The 20,626-nt window shown below is 43.6% G+C and overlaps 1 protein-coding gene across 2 annotated transcripts in view; it reads right to left on the bottom strand.

The window, feature by feature from the left end:
• POMGNT2 (protein O-linked mannose N-acetylglucosaminyltransferase 2 (beta 1,4-)) overlaps positions 1-20,626 on the bottom strand; it is a 31,447-nt gene that overhangs the window by 2,690 nt on the left and 8,131 nt on the right. Inside the window, exon 2 of one of the 2 annotated variants that reach the window (XM_019473201.1) lies at positions 6,399-6,587. The exons of the other annotated variant lie outside the window; for it this stretch is intronic. The gene's annotated coding sequence lies outside the window, so the exon portion shown is untranslated. The remainder of the gene's footprint in view (positions 1-6,398; positions 6,588-20,626) is intronic. 2 annotated transcript variants of the gene reach the window in all.

Raw genomic sequence — 20,626 nt, 5'->3', positions numbered from 1 at the left:
AAAAAAAAAAAAAAAAAAAAAAAAAAAAAAAAGGGCAAACAGAACTGGGAGCTGTTCTACAGGAAGGCTTCCTCTCTCATTTTCATTTCCACCCTTTTGGAGAAGAAAAAGTAAGAGAGTTTGAGGATGAGCTCTATGAAGCTTTGTCAGAAAAAATGGTATGTTCCCCGGGACTTTGGCTCACTCTGCTTTTTGCAGACCAGTCCAACAGCGAGAGAAAAGACAGTGCTACAATCACTGAGCCACTCGCACAGGGCTTGGGAGGCCTAGCTCCTTCTCTTGATCTGCCATAGGCCTTTTGCATGTCTGCAAGTACCCAACTCTGCCTCTCGCCTTTACTGTGCAGATAATAATAGTACAAGTATTGCCAAGTATAGATTTTGCTACACTCCATTCCAATATGAAATGTGACCCAGTGAACATAACATTCTATTTAATTTTATTGGGGGGGTGGGGGCAGGACTTGCAGGTCTACAGGCTGCCTTGTGTCCCAAGTCACTCAGTCATTTCTTCGGCTGCAATCTGGGACCAAAGGCTAGGAGCTGCCATCATCTTCCAAAAGAAACACGGGCATGGGAGAGAAAAGAGCTCCGCTTTTGTTGCAGCAATCAAACCTTCATTTAGTGAGAGTCTGACTTGTACCAGCAGAACCAAGCCTTATACAAATGGGAAGGTAATACATTTGAAGTGTTTCTAGTGTTGGTGTTTCCCCATTCCAACCTGAGAACCTCTTCTGTGCTGCTCCAAGGCCTCCCTGTTTCTTTTTCTGTTATGGGAGAGATCCTGCTGCTGTTTTCCTTCTATGTAGAAACACTACTGGCTTATATCAGAGTATTGATTACATTTTCAACTGTGAACTTCAGTTGAGATATTGATTCACCTACAGTATTTACAGGCTCCAATTTTCATTATGCATCAAGGTTCACTGCTAGTCAGGCTGTAAATAATTGCAGCCATGACTCCTGGGGAATATAGGAAGGGAAATTTCTGATTGGTATATACCTGATTAGACTGTTTCTAACTCCAGTTTTTAAAGGTAGCAATTTAAACTCCCTTTGATGCAAGTTTGGAGGGAGGGGAAAAAAAAGCAATGTCTCAAGCACATGCTCTGACATCCCAAGCAATAGTCCCTTAGCGTTTTAACCCAGAGATGCTTGTTTTTATATGCCAGAGTAGAGGAAGACAGCAAGGCATATTTAGGACCAATGCGAACACCTTCTCTACTGTCAAGGGAGTTCTGAAAAAAGATATTGCAGCCTGAGAGCTTGATCCTGCAGTCTGGTTCATGCAGCTTGGAACTGACTGGAGAATCATTAATGGAATTCAGTGAAGTTAGAAGGGATCCCTACAGCCTGTGAGATCCCAACAGTCTGCAGGATCCCTGTCTTAGGAAGAACTGAAGGTACGTGGGAGACTGAATAATGCCAAAGAAACGAGTGCTAGCCGTAAGCCACACAGATTCAAGAGGTGGTCTCTGGGGATCTGAGCAACAAATTCATTTCAATTTCAGAGCAGCTCTAGCTACTCAAATGAAACAGAAATGAAGTCCACCTCCTTTGGCAAGTGGTCTGAAAAACTGCCTCATTTAGCAACTCCCTAAAAGCGAGCAGCAAATTAAAAAGGTGTTGTTTTGATTTCAAACATGGAAAAGAAAATGGGAAGGGACCCAGAGTGGTCATCTAATTACCAGGGCAGGATCAGCTCTCCCTAAACCACTCCCAAAAGATGCTTATCTACCTCATTCTTAATACTCATTCATCTCTTCAGCCACTCTCTAGCAATAAAGGCATGAAGGACTGTGATAAACTCTTTCCTAACACTCAGCCTTTGTTTCCACCACAGCAATTTAAGCCTGGTCTTGTCCCAGGTGCCACAGATATCCTGCACAGACGAATGACAGCTGTCCCATCACCTCTCAATCTTTCCTTCTCTATAACAGGGGATGACTGCTGCTCCTGATGGCTTTACAACTCTCAACCATGGCTGTTCCATGGACAGCCTTGAATGGAAACCTACTGGGGACAGCAGTACATCACTCGGTTAGGCTCTGCTAATTCCTGAAAACTGGTTTGATTGCAAATAAATTTTTGATGGGGACAGATCTTAAGTTATTTTGTTGGTACCAGACTACCAAAGCTTCATTTTACTACTTCACTATCTTTGAAAGACATCTAATGATATGATCCAACTCTCCACATAGCCTCTCCACTACAGACCTCTCATCTTGTGAGCACAGCTTTAAATGACTCCAGCAGCATCACCAAGGAAAGGACTGAGCCCAAGCAGCCACATGCAAAGCCTGCTAGTCAGTACGTGAAGGAGACCTTTAACAATCAAGTCCTCTGCCACAAGCACACATTTCAAATGAAGGCCAGTCTGCGGGCATTGTGAAAGCTAATTACTGCAGGTCAGAAGAACAAAGTACCTACAAGTTCAACGGAGTCAACGCAAGTTGCAAGAACTTGTCAGAGGGGGAAAACCACATGGCCTCTATTATTCCAGTATGGCAGGGAGAGCATGTATGTGTGGGTGTTTCAAAGGCATCAGAAGCCAGCAGTCCATAAAAACACCACCGATACCACCTGCATTTCACAGGCATCTCAGTGATGGACAGCTCCGTTGACCATTACAAACCCCTTGAGCCAAACAGGCCTCCTTGGAAACAGCCTGTTCTAATGTTTCACCCCAACTGATTTGTTCTCTCTCCTCCAGCCGCAAGGGAAGGGCATAAGAAGCACTTCAGAGATACAGCCTGATGGATGTGGCCAATGTTTGGAGGTTAGCAATTTTCATTTCAGACTCTGCTACAGCAATACCCACTAAATGGCTACAAATGAACAACTCAGCTTTTTAATAAAAATCACCTGCAAGGCCCTCCTCCATCTCTTCCCTCACTGCAGCTCTTTCACTTCCCTGCACTTAGCTGAAGTGAGTGTATGTGCTTTAGCCAACCAGGTGTCAGGAATGAATGTTAAAAGCTAGCAATGCTGAAGGAATCCATCTTCATTCCCGTTCCTCATTGCCAGTTCGTAAATTCTGGTTCATGCTGCTTGGCTGAAAGCTGCTTTTGATGGAAGTGAACAAGGGGATATCGACAGGAAGGGGTGTCACAGGCAGAACTGAAAGGAGAATTTCACAGGTACTCAGGGAACAGTCTTGATTCTTTGCCTGTTTCCCCACATTTTATCATCCACCTTTTGCTTTCGGTGAACACAGACCTTAGAGAACTAAAATCTTTGGTTCTTCAGGGAGTGACAGAACATAAATAGTAACAAACCATCCCACTATTTGCTTTTACATACCCAGGAGAGGCTGCACCAAGGGGGTAAAGGCAAGCAATCACTCTCTATGTCCCCTGGCTCCTCAGTCCCCCAAGCTGAGATCAGTCATTAAGTGTTGTCAGCAGCAGTAGTCCTGGGATGGGAAACTTTCCCAGGAGGCAGCAGGTAACTCTGAAATAGGTGAAAGCATTTAATCTTCCACCTGAAGAGAGCTACTTCACAATAAAAGAAACTTTCATCACTAAATCTCCCTCACAAAATGGGTCTAGAGCTGCCATTCCCCTCCCACGGTGTCATCGGAGAACATCTTAAGAACTGAAAAGCACTTGCAGAAGTGGCAGGCCAGACACACTGCTACTTTCCTTAAAAGCAGAGTCCTCTGTGCTGTTTCTTTCCACATATAGGTTAGCATCTAGGCCATTCACACCCCCAGTTGCCCACAGACTATCTCCTTCCCATCCCTACCACACTCATCCACCCTCTCACTTCCCAGTCACACTGGGATAACCACAGCTTTGCTCCACGTGAGCAATGTGTCCCAGTTACCAAGGAAATCGCATGGACTGACATTTTTTTACTCTCTGCTTTGAAATGCTAAAGCACCATCCTTCAGCAACAGAAGACACGACAGCTGATAGACTAGAGCCTAGCCAGAAGGGACATGCACGTAAAAGCAGCACAGAGCTTCTCGCTGGCAGAGAGCAAAGATGCCCCATGGGAGGGGACGGGACATGCCCTTGAGGACTCCTGACAGGAGCGGGCTGCAGGGGAGGAGTGGGATTGAGAGAGGGAGACATAAGGGGCAGATTTCCCTGGCAGCAATGCTGACAGGGAAGCAGGGCAGCTGACTTGCAGCACCCCACGGTCAAAGATGCGGAGCTCAACAAACACACCGGCATAGGGGCAGCTCAAGACTTTGCAAGGGAAATAAGAGCGTTTCCTGAGGTTTGCAGCTTGGCCACAATGGATGCCACTCCAGAGGCTAAGACCCTGTGGGAGGCACTCTATTTTTGGTCAGCTTATCTTTTCTCTTTTTCCAAAAGAGATCAAGGCATGAAGAGCCTACCCCATTCTCTTCCTCAATTCTCACTAACTTAGCAAAAGGGTCACAGCTTCATCCCCTCAGCCCAGCTACTGCTGCTCTAACTAGCACTGATTACTGGTAAGCAGGTAAAGACTTCAGGAGCATGCGCCTGGTGTGTTCAGCAAGCACCTCTGGCAGAGACCTCGAGCATCTTGCAGGCCCATAATACTCTATTGGAAGTTTGGACACAGTAACACCTTCTGCCTGTTAGCTGCTGGTCATCTGATGTTATAAACATCCTTAGGAAGTGGGAAAGCAACAGGAAGCATAGATGGGGAAGCTGTTCTTCATCTCTTGTTAACATGCAGAAGAGATCAGAGTGGGTGGGATGGGAGAGATAAATTTCTACTAATAGGCAGTTGGCATAAAGGAGTGTTTTGATTCATTTAAGAAATGAGTTCTGTTGTTCTTTTTTTAATTATGAAGCTAGGGTAGGATGAATCACTACTTTAAAGCTATTAATATGATGGACACTGTTTTAAATCTCTTCTCCATTTTAAAAATCATAATCTAGGTAACAAATTGGGAGAAAAGCTACAAAGTCCGCACAACGAAAAAAAAACCACAAACATGCACTACTAAGAACTCCAGAGGAACAAACCAAGAGCTTGATTAGGGAGAACAAGGGTCACCGGGGTGAACAGCACATCTAAAGGGGGACCACCTAGTCCTGCAGGTATTAACAAAATGAGAAGTGCTGTTTTTTGTCTACTAAGGCCTTGCCAAGCTTTTGTTACCAACTGCCCAAGCGCTTTCCAAGCCAATGCTCAGTTTTCCAGAACTACAGCAGGCCAGAAAAAAAGGTCACAAAATGGAAAAAAGCATGAAGGACACGTTTCCAGAAAGCATCACTACTCTGTGCACAGAGAGAATTGCTTCTACATGGAGGTCAACTTGGGTTTAGCCCAGCTGACCAGCTCCCCACAGAGCTCGCCAGTCGTGGCAGTGGTGTCCAGGCAGAACTGTCTCCGCAGTTCCCAGAAATGCAGCACAACTGGAACTGGACTGGGGCTGCTTCTGCCACAGGACAGGGAAGGAGTCAGGGCAGAGCCGCTTGGGTGGGAAGTGGGCAGGGGACCCTGAGCCGCCTTCTTGTTATGGCAACGCAGTGGCAGGGGTGGGAGCAGATATTCCCTCCTCGAGGACATTTTCCCCATTAGCGCTCCTTACCCCCGGATCTGTCTCTTGCTAGGCTGGCTTTCCAGGACCAGCACAGGCAAAGTAAAGCATGCAAACATGGCATTTCACACTCCCCCTGCAAAATGTCTTCTGTTCTTTCTCCCATCCCTGATGCAAGAGGCTTAGCTAAGGATACAGTATATGTAATACATGCAGTTTTAAATACCTACTTCATTCACGCTCAAAGCAGAAGTTGCTAGAAGGCAACTTTCCTGATTGGAAGGAGGGGGAGTTAGGATTCGGCAGCCAAGAACTGGCTTTTATTCTCATCTCTGTCACAGATTCCCACAGAACTACAAGCAAGTCAATCCCCACAGCCCAAAAGGCTGTTACCATCTTATTCACTATATTTGTTTAATGAGATACATATATCTTTCACAGTACATATCACATTAAAGAAAGGATTGTACACTGAATGATTGCTATACTGGAACATTTTCTTTGTAAAAAGCAGCCAAGTGTAGAAGTGCTGACTTTTTAAACAGGAAAAGAGCAGATTCTCGAAGGGAGCAAACCCAGTAGTTAAAGCTACAAATATCATTAACGAAGCCTGATACAAAAAGGGGATATGAAAAATAAGAATACCTTAACTCTGCAGCTTCAAGTGGAATTTTAAATATAGAACTTTATTCAGAAAAAATAAAATAAAAATGTAACAATATTTTTTCAAAAAAACAACTGTCTCACAAAACCTTTAGGTATCTATAGACAGTTGTAATCAAAATTAGGTTTATCTTCAGTTTTTTATGGTTTAGCATAAGTCAAGAATAGAAAGCAAAACTGTAAATCTTTCCATACAAGACTGCAACCAAGGAGACTGAGGCTCTGTGCAACAGTCCCTACTGCAAACATACCTTCAATATGAACAGGAGAATATTGGTGGCTACTGGACACCTTCCAGTTGTGCTTATGGATAGAAAAATCTAAGTTTTCTTCCATTTAATTTCAGAGTCTGTGAGAGCTGGGACAGGAAGAGATCCAGCCTGACTTTCATGTTGACTAGCAGCCATTGATTTAATATTTGTTGATACTGCTGTCTTGATCTACAAAAGAACAGGTAAAAAAAAAATTCCAACACTAAGCAGTCAATGCATATAAGCAAACCACAAAACTGAGCTAAAAGTATGAAACTAAAAAGAATACTTCTTGGGCTTTTAAGGTCCACATTTCCAAGATCTCTTTTCCATCCAGAATGACATGGAGTATGAAATCCTTTCCCCAAACAAAAACTAACCCTGATCTCCAGAAAATTCTCCTAAATAACATGCATTTCTGATAAATATAAACAAGCTTGAGGTGGGAGATGCAAGAAAAATGAGCTGAAAAAGAAAAAAAAGTATTTCCCTCAGCCCTCAAATCTTCACCTTCTGACAGTCCCAAGCCTAAAGATGAAAACTCAAGGTACTCAAAATAACCATGGCTAGACAGTGGGGGAAGCTTAACAGAGTTCATTCCAGCCAATCTTTGTTCACCCGAGTATCCCATTGAAACCTATCAGGTTATATTGGCATTAACAGCACTGTCATATGAGTAAAAAACCTCTCCTTTTGCCTGGTCTCTTGCTGTTAGTCAGTAAGCACGATACCTTTGTCAGAAACAAAAACATGTCAGAGAGCAGCAGGTTTATTTTATTTCAGTGGTCTACCTAAAGCAAAGACGGAGTGCGGGTGGCTGAACAGAAAACTTACTAATGCTGCAAAAGCGAATTTAAAAGAATATGATGCGAAATCCTAAAGTACTGAACAAGATGAGCTTCAGCCACTCTAACTATGCCTTTGGGCTTTAGCTGCCATTTGTTATTCTCTGTATTTTATCTATTCTTTCTTTCTTTCTTCTCCAATGGGAAGAGTACCTGTGTTATTTGGACACTGGGACTGGTGCTTAGCAGCATTTACAGCCTGAGCTCTCCCCACTTCCCATCAGCACGGTGCCTGAGACGGCTCCCGTGTGCTGCAAATTCTAAGCAGAAGCTGAAATTGTTTGGAGCACAGCGCAGCCAATAAGAACAGTGAAAATCCCTCCTTGGTTACCACAAGCTCTACATTAGCATGTTTTTAGGGGAGGGTAAAAAAAAAAAGTAATCCCAAAGCAGCACCTGTCCAGTAAGAAATACATTTCTGAAAACCTACAGAATTTAGTCCAGATCAAAGATGTTTTCCCCACAAGACTTCTGTTTAAAAATGATAAAGCAAACCACCGGTCAAACAAAGAGGGACTACAAAGACCTGAGATTACAAATGAACTACTGACCTCCTTCCCACACATGCACATGTAGAGGAGAGATTCAGTGTGAAGTTGCAGGGGGGAGCAAGGAGACAGCATCAAAAAACATTCCACCCCCCCCCCCCCCCCCCCCCGAAGTACAGCGCAGACAGGAGCGCCAACAAAACTGAATTCAGAGCCATATGTGATCAGCACAGCAAACAGAGCACAGTTACAATTACACCCAGCAAAGAAACACAGTAATTCAGAGCATCTGCAACCTTTTTAATCTTGGAAGTACTATCACTGATAGATTAGTGTTTCAGGACATGCACGCATACCTGGTGTTGCTAAATAAAAGGAAATGCTATCCAGTGCCTCTCTTTCACAGGAGAAAGAAAAAAGAAGACCAGTGCCTCTCTTTCACAGGAGAAAGAAAAGTGTACCTTAAAGCTACACTTCGCAGAGGAACGAACACTCTCCAGTCCTCTTCTTTCCCCACCACCATAAAGAAAAAGAAAAAATCGTATCTAACAGCTCTAAGCACAGTAACCCGTGCACCATCTGCAGACTGAACTACCGTTCTCCCCCAGGTCTGAGCATGCTCTGTCTGTCAGCAGTGTCCTACTGCTCCAGCTGGCTCACCTCAATTTGTTAGCCTCCCAGAGGTCAGCCTTGCATGCAGGATGATTTGCTGCAGTATTCCTGCAAATCCCCAAAGGGCGGCCACACTGAAACAAACACCAACGTGCTGTTTCACAAAGCTGAGCATGTCTTGGGAGACAGACTGCAAACTGGTTTGGGGGGGATGCATTTTAGAAATCCTGCTTTTAGATATTATTAATGCCACTACTATTCCAAACACTTCACGCAAAAGGACAAAACAATAGGAGAGAAAGGAAAAAAATGCCCCTTGCTAGAGGATGTGAAAGCCATTCGGCGTACTTTCTAGCAATTCCCTCAGCATCAGGGAAGCGATTTCCCAGCTGTGATGGTCAGCAAATGGCTTAGTATTGAACAAGGCTGTGAGTGCCCTCCTTCAGAGATCCAGGGAACCGTATTTTCGAAATGAAGTTATCTTTTATGGTGGAAACAGTAATTCTTAAATACAAAGGCATAAAAACGAGCCAGGGCTTATAAGAGAGTATCTCACTGTGTGCAAGCTGAAGGTCATGAAGGTGAAAGCAGCTTACACCAATCTTCTCAGCAGAGCTTGAACCTGTGGGAACTGAGCAGTTTCTTGAAAATGGCAAACTAGGCAGTACTGACTGGGAACATTTCAAGTCCTAACCCAGCAACTGGATCTACATGCGGGATCAGAAGAGCGGGCCGGTTCTGGCCACAGCACTCACCAAAAGGCTCATGGCAGGAAGTCACACCACCAAACACAGTTATTAGGAGTGAGATCCCAGCCCTGTAGGGACATACTTGCAGATAGATCACATGGAAACATATGAGGCTTGCTGCAAATGTCTTGCCCATGTATTTGCAGGATCCATCTTGTTGATTATCTGGGAGGCTTTTTCCCTTTAAGTGAGACCTAACAGGTAAACTAAGAATGATGAAAAAGAGGAAAAGTTCTTTAACACCCACGTGTACACACATGTCTATACATATACTCTCAGATGAAGAGCAACCATTTTACATAAGGAAAGAGAGAAAAGCATCCCTAGGTTTTTGCTCATGACAGGAATGATCTTCACTGCCAAAATGAAGAAGCTCAAATGGCTCTGCATTAAAAATGCAATTAAGTAAAATATGGGGTATTCAAAACTCTCAACTAGGACAGTCAGGCAGCTACAAGGGGTTAGCATGTTACCTAAACTCTCACTCTAAATATGCATCACAGACAAGATGGCATCTCCAGCTTCTTACCCTCCCCAAAACATGCTAGAAGTGATCTGAGGGAGGGGATAAATGGATTTACAGCATCTGTGGTGGTTCACTGCACTATGGAGTCACACTGCCTGGACTGGTTACCGTTGACCAAGTCTGCAATCACTCTGTCCACGAACACCCCCTGCTTACTGTGGAACCCCAGCCCCGAGAAACCTTCTGTTTCCATTCAAGAAGGCAAAGCAGACCTGCCAAATTAATCTGCGGTAGGTGACAGGCTGAAGCATTTGCAGGGCAGTGAGGGGCGACACACTTTGAATCACAGTAGCAATAGCGCACAATATTAAGTACTGAAATATCCTGCAACTTTTGGGGTGGGGATCCACCAGCGTTTCAAGTTATTACAGGTGATGGGTCTCTCATTCACCATCAAGTACCTGACCTTACTGAAGCCAGGACTCTCCCCTGGGGAAGGCCACTGCATGGAGACAACCTGCAATCTAGGATGGCACTTGGGTATCTCCTCCTCCCTCCCAGGACACTGATCCACTCCCTCAAAACAAGCATGTCCCTCATTCAGCTTCTCCTGCCTGCTGTGGCAGGGGCAGTGTTTTCTCCAATATAAGATGAAAACAGGGCAGTCCTGAGGCGAGAGATCTGGCAGATCTTGGAGGCACAAAGCAGCCCCAGGAAGATGACGACTTGTCCCGGGCAGGACTCAAGACCACTAGTAGCCTGAATACAGCCACCATCAGAGCTTAGAAATGTGGGCGTCATTCAGCATCACACATGCTTGGAAACACAGTAATACCACGGAATTTATAATCTTGCGTTTCTGACTGCCAGTTAAAAACCTAATACAGAAGAAAAATAAGCTGAAAGAAACAAAGAATAAACCCCAATAACATTGTGCAAAATTGACCAAAGATTCTTGACAAAGCTAGACCTTCAAAAATGAGCCTGCCAACATGATGAATAAACACAACCATTGCATCTACTGAACTAGGGCATCACAGAAGTAAAACAGACATTTTCTCATCTCCTGCTCTGGAGTGCCGCTTTTACACCTCTGCCTTCTTGGTACAGAACAAGCAAAATGGTTCTGGCCCACCTGGAAACATTAAAAACCACTAGGATTGACAGGACAAGGTGCCATCTACTTCAATACCCTCCTTTCCAGGCCTGTGCCACCTCTTCCCACCAACTCAAGGTGGACTTTGAGCCTATGGACAGCATGAGCCTATGCCTGTCCTGAGAGGATCCCAAAGGGACACTGGTCGGTCACAGCAGCTTGGGGACAAAAAAAAGAAAAAAAAAGAGAGGGTGGACTTTGAGCCTATGGACAGCATGAGCCTATGCCTGTCCTGAGAGGATCCCAAAGGGACACTGGTCGGTCACAGCAGCTTGGGGACAAAAAAAAGAAAAAAAAGAGAGGAAAAAAAGAGAGAGAGGAGAGAGAGGGGGGAGAGGAGAGAAAAAAGAAAAAAGAGATAAAAGGAAAGGGGGAAAAAGGGAAAAAAAAGGAAAAAATAGCAAATAGAAGCAATCCCCTCTTTGGCAGGCCCACCCAGTATCCCCAGCCTGTCCTGTCGGGACTAAGGATATCCAGAGTCACCCTTCACTTTTTAACTCATCTCATTGCCCTCTGACCCCTGTGAATGCAAAGGTGCTGTCTTGAACAAGCCAGATGTTTTTCCTCTGACTTTTGAAAGTTGAGGAGTGGAGTTAGATTTGCAGCTGACTTCACCTGAGAAAACACATCTTGACTTTGTGTTTTCCACACTTTGGAAAGCTCCACTGCATGACCTAGCTTCCACTGATGCTAACAGGAGCCTTTCCACTGACTCCACAGACCTTCACCTCTGGTTAGGGACTTTATCAGTGGGACCCCAATAACCCAGAGATACCATGCTGGGCTCCTTATCTTAGTCAAATTTTGATTTTAATGGAGGAGAAAGTACAACATTTACAGACTGGGCTTCTATTTATGAATAAGCTTCTCCTCTACCCCTGGAATGAGGTATATGCATAGATTTCACGGGTACCATTTATCACATCACATGGAGATGGATAGTTTAATCCCAGTCCTGAAGAGGGTCCTATTGTCAATCTGCCACACCACAAAGTAACTGAACAAAACTACATCATTAAAGGGGAGAAAAAAACATAATCAAATAAACCCAAAAACTCCGAAATAACAACTATTACTACTGCACCATAAGGCACTAAGTATGGCAGCCCCAAGCTCTTCTCAAATAGTTGGCACCACCAGCCTACTGCAAGTTGGTGAGGTTTGAATAGGTTGTCTTGGCTCAGAACTAAGAGTTTGATAAATATTTAATACCCCTCATAAAGTTGCAGCCTCCAAAAACAGCGCCACAAAAGAAAAACAGTTAACATTTTTGGAACTCCTAAAAAGCAGTACAGCACAAACAATACTCACCAAGCTAGCAAAGAAGTCTGAATAGACCCCTCTTGGTTTAGGACTGACAAAAAGCAGGTAAATCATTATTTACTGAATCTTTGCCTTGCACGTATAAGTTGCAGGGGTGCCTGTGTCACTCCGAGTTACAGCATTTATTATTTATAGTCCTAGAAGTACGCTCTATAAGAAATTGTTCTTCCTGCAGCGCTTTTCAACCAAAAGTGCACCTCAGTTTGAGACCACAAAAAAATTTCATGCCTGAACTGACAAAAAAAAAGTCCTTGTATTGATAAATACACAAGGAGACAAAGGAAGCATTGGGTTTCTGGACACCAAGATTGGGAGTTGACACAGAGAGGATGGCATTTTGATTCTGCAGAAGCTAACATTAAAACTGATGTCAAAAGGACCAGGATTTCAGCCAAATATTGAAAATTGCTAAGCAAGAATATACTTTGACAGAGAAAAAGGTATTTTTTGAAGAGTATCTCAATGGCCAAACCCCACCTTTGCTCAACTGCTTCAAGCATGATATACTCCCAGGCTTAAGAGACGTAAGATGCAAGTTTTACATAAATACTAGGTTTACAAAGGTGTAAATATGATCCAACACATTTCACACACACACTTAGGTTACATGTCTCTACATCAACCTGACAAATTCACAAATATTTATTCTCCTCCACAGATATATGCATATTTTATACATATAAAACATATACTTGTTATGGAAAAGCACACTAGCTATCTGAACTTGTCATATGCTAAACTATTCACTCTAACAATCCCTCCATCCCCATTAGGAACCACCCTATCAGCATTGCAGGAACATACTGGCCTGCTCCTGCAGCTATATGCAATGTGTGTTCAGATGAATGGCATGGGAGAGTCACCTGCTAGTTTCCAGGGCAGGAGATGGCTTCGGTAGCTGTTCTCACCCAAGCTAGGTGTCACTTATGCTCTTTCAGGTTCCCATTTTGTCGTCAGTAATGACTGGTCAGCAGGGTGACACAGATAAACCAATTCCCTCTCCTACAGCTATGCCAACTGCGTACCTGCAAATGTAATTAGTGCCAATGTGTCTGTAAAGGAAGCAGAAATAATTCATGCTCATAAGAGCAGCTTGGTAAGTAAGTGATGTTCACCTAGACTGACATGAGAAACCAAGGGTAAAACATCACCTGCGAGACCCCTGGGTATTGCTCATGGCCTCACCATGGTGCTTCCCACAGCCCCGCTACTTGTTAACTATTTTTGCCTAGGCGGCAGAAAAATCATCTGCCCTCTCTCGACAACACTTTAATACTAGGTCTTCATCACCACAACATCACCTGAAGAAACACATCTCCCATTTTACAGATGAGAAGATTGAAACTGTCAAAGTGATCTGGGTAGGGGACACCACACCAGCAGCCACAAATATGGTAGCAGCTTCCTGTGAAAAACCCATCAACAATCAAACCCTCTAGTGTACCCCAAGGTTGCATTCCTCTCCACAGGCTCCAGGGCTGAAGACAGGAGCCAGGGCCTCCAAGACCACAGATGACAGTTTAAACATAATAAAGGACAGGAAGGATTAAGTTAGCAGCTCTGTCACTGTTGCTCTGAAAGAGCTTGCTAGCGGGGCAGCAGAGCCTGACATGCTCTGCTCTCAGCACACCTTCCTCCCATCTTCTATCCCCATCCACACTTGCCATGCTGAGGGCCTTGGGGCCTCCTGCGTGCCTGGGAGACTCCCCGGCAGCCACAACTTAGCCTGTCAGCACGGACTTGTCCTGAGAAGGGTGGAGGAAAAGGAAGAGAGTCCCTTTTTCCTGTCTGTTGAGACAAACAGGGTAGTCATAACCAGCAAGTCTCATAGACATCTTAGGAAATTAAGATGCTAATACCACAGCAAAATACAGTTGTTGAAAGGAAAAACATCCTTGAATGTGAACACCATAGGGGCACCAAGGTATGTAAAAGAAGAGAAATAACAGAAATACAAAACTTGCATTTTAGGCTAAACAACAGAACTGTCAGGCACTTTGACAGATCTGTAGGGGTGAACAGCTAAAAAAGTGTGTGGAAGTATCCGAAGCACAGGGCTTAAGATGTCCAAGCATTTCACTGCCTTCACTGGATTATGCACCCATTTGCAAGTGGGCTGCAGTTGTTCCAGAACTGATGAGAACATCTCAGTTCACAAGCAGGATTACAGCAGGACTGTCCCCCGCAGCTGTCTTTGCCCTAAGCTTCCACTTTCTGGTATGTTCAAGGACTCTCTGCTTTCCTAAAAACCCTGGAGAACCAAAACCTACAAACCAAAGTCCTAGTACTTCATGGAAAGAACTGCACAAGGAGGCAGCAGCAGCATCTACAATCTTGATCAAAACAGCAGTTTCGATCCAAGCCAGAGCATGTGCTTCAATTAGCCAATCTCTGACAAATGCCCAGAGGTGCCTAGCACAGCAGCATGACAGGAACGTAGTTCAGAGCCAAGGTAAAGGAGAGGCTAAATCAAATCAGGGGAAATAAAAAGGTTTACTGCCATTTTGAGTTCCAAAATTGCAAATAGATTGTTTTACCTCCAACGCCCCCTTCAGCCACACCTGTACACCACAGCCTCGCATCTTAAAGGGATGCAGCCAGGATATAACCCAACCCTATTCATATGATAGTAGTGTAGTATTAACAACTGATAGGAGCACAGTATTACTGGATACGCCCCCCGCCCCCCCAGCTAGTGTAAGCACTTAGATTGATGCTAAGGGAGCACAAAACATCCATGTTCTGGGTTGGCAGCATATCCCAATATTATGGGATACTGGGATTAGCACCCAGGGGTGCCAATATTCATGTGAAAATTCAGAACAGAGTGTAAGGTCTCACACTGGAGCAGAAAAAAGGGTGTTTCCTGACAGCATAGGCCATAGGACTGAAAAACATCTGCTGGCCAATTTAAACACTTCCTTAAAATTGTTTTTTGATTAGTACTTAAATACCCTAGTCTGATTTTCCCTGTGGAAAAGAACAATTCTTACCTCGTCTCTCATCTGATTACAGTATCATCAGAGGGCCCAGCAGAGCAGTAGTAACACATGGCTGTGGGCCAGGCATTTACTCTTTCAAATGCTGCTCTGAGGGCTACCGCTGCTACTGACAGGGGGAAGAGAAGAAAGCAATATGAATCATCTTTCTCGGCTTCCATGTGAACCACTGCACGCAATAGGGGAAGTGTGATGAATACACTGAGTTACTTGTACAAAACCATTCCAACTCCTCCAGGTGTCATACGCATCAATTTACAGTTCAATAGCTACGAAGAACTTCTTCATGCCCTTGGCAGCCTGAAAATTCATGGAAGGACTATTGAATCTAGGCATATTTATCAAGGGCACAGCAGCAAGAGGAAGAGGTTCGAGCCTGATTTGAGTTTTTTTTATAAGACTTACTGTTCTATTTATTTGAATAGTAATTTAAAATAAGGTAGTTAATTTTTGCCCCATAAATCCCACCAATAAATCAATGTATCATTTACCTACAGCCCTCCTTCTCACCCCACCTTTACGGAGGTTACAACACCCCCATAGATAGCTGATATGACATTTAATACACATAAGGGGGTGACAGTTTCAGAGGAAAAGCAGAAAGTATCTGTTGGTAGGGGAACATCTGCAAACCTACTGACATAGTTGCTATTCACTGGTGGCCCTTTGACGGTGGGAGATTCCTTACCCAACCCTGCCGCAGCAGCTCATTTCTGATCCCTTCCTTCCCACTGGAAAGATCTGCTGCCTCTGTTGAGCCAAATGCCAAGTCAAGTATTTGGCAATGAGAATCTCTTCAAATAACTGAAGCGTAACTTGACTGTCACCGAGAGAAGAGCAACATCAGCCCGACAAACCAACTACTGTTTAAAACAGCTGCACTTAAAAGCATCTGTCCCTGTTCATTATGTACAGCTCTGGATCCATGTGCAGATATTTGCAAAGCCAGGAAGAGAGTGGTCTTTCAGCTATTTTACACAGTATTCCAAGACATCAAGGGCATTGCAGGCAGCACCCTACACCAAGATGTGCTTCGCTGCCTCTAGACTTCTGCTAGTATTGCTGCTGATGCAGCCATTCCCCACAGAAGCCATCTAGCTGTTATGAAAGCCCTGCAGCATTACCCAAGCACAGGGAGGGCTGGAGCAGGTCTGAACCCTCTCACTTGCAAAGAATTCCCAAGATGAGCCATAGTAAAAACATATGTACTGTCACACCGATCATCCTCAAAGAGGATGGTTCTTGTGACCCTGGAGAAAAGACAAGACTAAAATATACATATATATGAGCCATAGGCAGTAAGACCCATCCTGAGTCTGGAGGGGTCTGAGATGGAGGACATACATCATCCAAGGCAGAACCTTCCTGCCTTGGCTCATCCAACTCCACCCTCTCCATGGCAGAATGATGTGCTTATAGTCTGTCCTGGAGGTTGACAGGAACAGACTGCTGAGGTAGCCAACCCTTCTTCCCAGGCAAAGGGATTAAAGCTACAGCTACAAAAAAGCTCCTCCTGCAACTATGAAGACTCAAATCTGCACCTGTATTAATGCAGCAAGTATCTGAAAGGAGAAAGCACCTGAGTCAGAGGCTGAGGACTGACAAAAAAACAGCCATCTTGCCAAGTGACTTAAGGTTACACAAAATAACCACCATTTCTTTACCATCAAGGTGATGAAATATACTAAAATAAAAACTAAAATATACTAAAATAAAAACCCTTTTCTCTAATTTGCTTGAATATATTCAACGCTTAAAGACAAGCATGTACCTAAGAGCCCTGTGTTCCAATGGGACAAAGACATGCACATAAATTAAGCAAGGACTAGAGAACTTTTTGAATAATAACTTGACTTTGTGACCTCTGTGCTAAATATAGGAATATAATATGTATGTATGACTACTACAAAATTCATATAAAATATTACAAATAATGTTTAGACTACATATTGCTCTTAAGTTTCTATCTGCATTAAAAGATGATTAATCAGTGGCTTTATAAATTTAAATAAATTCACGTCAATAAGCTGCTAGCTTCTTTAGTTTTATACCTTTAACACAAATTGTAACAGTCAGAAGCCAAGAAGCTGCAAAGCCATATATAAATGTGTGTGAAGCTGTCCCAGATAACCTTACAGGAGAACGGAAGGGGAAAGCAACTCCAATCTTCATTTTCTATTAACTCTCAGGTCTCTGCATGAAAATGAGTAATAACCTAAGTAGTAAAGAACAAACAGCCAGAAGCAAGGAGCAGGGGTAAGAACAAATCATTAAAAAGTGATAAGCACCAAGGGCCCTAACTTAGCTAAAGGCAGTAAAAATACAAGCACACAGGAAACCACCTCATGTCTCCTCAAAATGAATCTGGTCATATAGTTTTAGTGCTGAGTAAGTGACTGCCTCAGCGCGACACCAGCGTCTGTTAGAAAGGACAGTATTTCATCTATGTGCTTAGAGGTCTGAATAACCTATTTTCCTAGGTGTGTCTCTCCCTCCTTCTAAAAGAGGGAATTACACAGCAAATTAATCTTTGTGCACCTTTTATTTTCCACCCCTCCTCTTCCCTCCCTCCACTCCTCCCATCCATTGTGAAAGATAAGAGGGAAAATATGGATGATTCACAACAAAACTGAAGTAAATTCGCAGCAGGAACAGCCTGAGTCTGGTTTGGCCCACACAAGTGAGCTTATGATATGGTGAGTCAGTGCAAAAAAAGAGGTCATGAAACTGGTGTCACACACCTTTCTGGGGAGGGCTTTTTGCCCACACAGGTATGGGTGAAAGGCTCATCTGCCCAGGGAGCAAACGCTAGAAATTAATCTTGCCAGTGCAAAGGGATTTCAATTCGCAAACCATCAACACCCCACTCAATTTACATTACAGGTGGCCAGCTGGGAGAGGGGAAACCAACAGCAAACTAAGACACAAAGCAATTCATGGCTAACTCATTTCCAGTGCATCAAAGGCCCATCAGTGGCTGCCCCATGCAATAGACTGCGGTCATCCTGTAACTACCTTTGACTGTGTGCTTGCCAGAAGTAAATGCAAAACCCCATCGCATCCAGCAAGTCACTGACGATACAAAGCATTCCTCTTCAGAAGAGGGAGCGCAGCCCCTACATCCAAACTAAGGAGGGCTTTTTCTGGGACAAAAGAAGGGACAGAGCCAGACGGTTTCAAATTCCTTCAAGGTATTTGCAATCACTAAGGTATTTTACACAGACTGTGCTTAGATGTTTCATCGGTCACCAGTAGTCCAAAATTCACATACAGCTTAAAACTAAACATGGGTTTCTGAGCTTGAAGAAATCAGGATCTAAACTCTCAGTTGGGTACCACTCTCAGAACAAAACACATTCACACTAGTACACCACTGAAGAGAACCGAACTGTCAAGAGTAAGTGTTATTCAGAGAACAGTGTGGAAAAGTGGGCCCTAAAACATAATGGGTGAAATTTTAGCTCCCAAAGCAATGAAAAACTCACAGCATGGCTTTAAGAAGAATGTAGCAGAAACACCCCGAACAGTTTGGTTTGGAAGACGGAAAGCTCTGAGAAGGGAGAGCAAAGCTTATTTTTCAGTGCTAGCCACAAGACTTCATAAAGGAATCTTTTTAAAACTATATGGTCTACTGATTACTGTATCAGAGAGCATAACTAGATGAGTAAGAAAGATCTGTGTGCAAGCCCACTTCATACAAGAGGTACATAGAGCACGACTAGGAAACTCATTATACTTCCTTGGCTTCACGCAAGCATGGTCCTAGCACCTACACAGCTCTAAGCTGAAGAAAGAGATGGTTCTCTGAAACAGAAGCAGCTTATGCCAAATTTACACAACAAGGACTTCCAATCAAGGACCCAAATCCCAGAATTCAGCTCCTCTTTGCTCCTTCAGCAACAAAGCAGCAGGCAGATCAGACTTTAGAGACCTCTTTCCCTGCTAATTACATTATAACAGTTTGAAACAGAGATTGTATCACACCCACTGTCTCTCAAGAGCAAAAATACATATATAATCAAATTGTTAAGGTAAACCAGTAAAAAGATGAAAAGGAAATTAACACCATATGCAAAGAAATCTTTGCAACCAAAAAATGAAGCCATTTTTGTTGAGAATTACATTTTCTCCGTTGAACTTTAGCAAGAAAAAGCTGGATGGTACAAAAACCACTTTTTCACAAATACAAAAAAACCCTTCTGTTATCAAACAAGCTCTTATTCCTCTCATCTTTAATCCCAATCTCCATATATGCCATCTCCACACAAGAACCAAGCAATCCTTGTTTAACATCAAAATGCCCCTTGGCCCCTTTTTACACACGTGGTCTTCAGAACATCTAGCAGCTGAAGGAGTTCCTGGATCCAACTGTGCAGAGGAGCCCAGCTGTCAATAGTTATCTACATCTCTGTTACAGTTTTATAAGGCAGAGTCAAAGGCCAGGAGAGAGGAGGACACTTGCATGTGTGTTTTGAAAGGAAAAGGCAAATATTTTACAATGGAAAAGGGAAACATCTGTTGGTTCAGATGTAAGAATTGTGCAGCACAGCCTCTCGTAGGTATGACAAAGCAAGCTGTGGTGCGTGAGACAGTCAAATGGCAATGAAAGCTGCAGGCGGGATGGGAAAAGTTAGTGAAACTTTCCAGCTGTTGGTGGAAAAAGCTTTAAGAGCTGAAGGGGCAAATGACTGAGCCCTTCGCTTACAAAGCACTTCTTAAGAAAACTTCCAAGTTAAGTCCAAATAGCCAACTATACTTAAACTTAGGTGTGTCTCTTCTCAAACATAAACAAAGCAAACCAAAAGAATATAGAAGACATAGGACTGAAATAAAGGGAAGGAAGAAAAGAAACAAGTAGGAAGGGAATAGAGAACAAAAAGAAGACACACTTGGACAAAGGATGTACAGCAGAAGAATGTGCAATCTTCAAAGACTGCTCCAGAGAAAAAAAGACCAGACTGGGAGATTATCTTTTTGATCTGTGTTTATTAGTAAAGCACCAAGGAATTTCCAATCATGAGCCTGAAACCTCATTGCACTGTATGAAGTAAACAAAATCACTTAAAACACAGGAGATGGATGTAAGAACTGCAGTGCCAGCTGCAATGCCGTGGGACCAGTTGGAGATAAATCACTGAAAACGAATGGTGCTATAAAATCGGTGCATCAGGAAAACTCAGCTCCCATCTTTCTTTTAGAGTCTCAAGGATGCAAGAGGGATGACATCTAATTCAGCACCAGAAAACCCAATGAAAACACTTCCATCTGTACACACAAATGATGTCTCCCCTCCCAGTCTGAATGCAAGCTCAAATCCAGCAGGAAGGGGATGGACAGCTTCATATGACCAGGAGCATGCAGACAGCACCCAGAGCAGAGAATACACTGCTTCCTCAGAAAGCACATATGCCATCGAATTCAAAGGAGCAAGAAACATGGCATGAAAATGAACTAAAGTGGAGGAAAGAAAACAGAGCCAAAAAGAGTGCTTCTGCTAAAGGACAACCAGAATAAGAACCAGATGAAGAAAAGATCCAGACCCACTCTGTCCACTGCACACTGCCATCAGCAGTCAGGAAAAAAAAAAAAA

Source organism: Aptenodytes forsteri, unplaced genomic scaffold (assembly GCF_000699145.1).
Source record: "Aptenodytes forsteri isolate BGI_AS27 unplaced genomic scaffold, ASM69914v1 Scaffold662, whole genome shotgun sequence".
Classification (NCBI taxonomy): domain Eukaryota; kingdom Metazoa; phylum Chordata; class Aves; order Sphenisciformes; family Spheniscidae; genus Aptenodytes; species Aptenodytes forsteri.
The sequence above is the reverse complement of the archived record's forward strand: the minus strand, read 5'-3'. Positions and strand labels throughout refer to the sequence as shown.